The sequence below is a fragment of the Chiloscyllium plagiosum genome, unplaced genomic scaffold, assembly GCF_004010195.1.
Source record: "Chiloscyllium plagiosum isolate BGI_BamShark_2017 unplaced genomic scaffold, ASM401019v2 scaf_5925, whole genome shotgun sequence".
Taxonomy (NCBI): Eukaryota; Metazoa; Chordata; class Chondrichthyes; order Orectolobiformes; family Hemiscylliidae; genus Chiloscyllium; species Chiloscyllium plagiosum.
The window spans coordinates 32958-34458 of record NW_025213710.1 but is presented as its reverse complement, the minus strand read 5'-3'; positions in this window follow the sequence as shown (position 1 = coordinate 34458).

The following is a 1501-nucleotide window of genomic DNA, read 5'->3' as shown; positions in this document are numbered from 1 at the left end:
GGGAGTGATTAAAAAGATAGGAGGAGTCAGTGAAATATTGTGCAAAAATGAATTCACATCCTCACTTCTCTCTGAGAGAAGGAATTTCTTGTTAACACTACGTTGGATTGAGTTAAAAATTGCATGACACCAGGTTATAGTCCAACACGTTTAATTGGAAGCATCAGCTTTCGGAGCGCCCCTCCTTCATCAGGTGGTTGTGGAGTACACGATTGTAAGACACAGAATTTTTAGTTTTGCTATAAATTCTGTGTCTCACAACCGTGTACTCCACAACCACCTGACAAAGGAGCAGCGTTACGAAAGTTACTACTTCCAATTAAACCTTTTGGACTATAACCTGGTGTTGTGTCACTTTTAACTTTTAACCCCAGTCCAACACCGGCATCTCCAAATCTTGGATTGAGTTGGTAGCTGTTGTTCTCCTGGTGGCATATAGTTTTGGATCCTAGGGACATTTGCTTTATGCAGTAAAATGTGGATAAATGTGAAGTTGTCTACATTGGTAAGAAGAGCAGGAAGGCATATTATAATTTGAATGCTATAAATTGGGAGAAGGAAATGTGCAATGTGGCCTGAGTATCCTCCTTGTACACCAATCAGAGAAGGTAAATGCACAGGTTCAGCAGATGGTCAGTATGACAAATGGCATGTTGGCCTTTATAGAATCCCTATAGGATGGAAGCAGGCTATTCAGCCCATCAAGTCCATACAAACACACCAAAGAACATCCTATCCAGACAATCCCATCCTTGTAACCTTGCCCTTCCCATCGCTAATCCACCTAACTTGCACATCTTTGGACTGTGGGAGGAAACTAGGGCATCCAGAGGAAACCCACAGAGACACAGAGAGAATGTGCAAACTCGACACAGACACTAGCCCAAGAATGGAATCAAGTCCCTGGTGCTGTAAGGCAGCAGTACTAACCACTGAGCCACTGCAGGAAGAGTGATGGCTTGCAGCAACTATACAAGGCATTGGTGAGTCCACGGCCTGAATATTGTGTGCAGTTTTGAACTCATCATCTGAGGAGAGATGTTCTAGGGATGCAGGGACTGTAACAAACGTTTGCTGACTAATTCCTGGGATGGTAAGACTGATGTTGTGGTTCTGTTCGCCGAGCTGGACGTTTTTGTTGCAAATGTTTCGTCCCCTGGCTAGGCGACATCATCAGTGCTTGGGAGCCTCCTGCGAAGCGCTTCTTTGATGTTTCCTCCGGTGTTTATAGTGGTCTGTCCCTGCCGCTTCCGGTTGTCAGTTTCAGCTGTCCGCTGTAGTGGTTGGTATATTGGGTCCAGGTCGATGTGTTTGTTGATGGAGTTTGTGGATGAATGCCATGCCTCTAGGAATTCCCTGGCTGTTCTCTGTCTGACTTGCACTATGATAGTAGTGTTGTCCCAGTCAAATTCATGTTGCTTGTTGTCTGCGTGTGTGGCTACTAAGGATAGCTGGTCATGCTAAATTACCCATAGTGCCCAGGGATGTGCAGGTTAGGGTG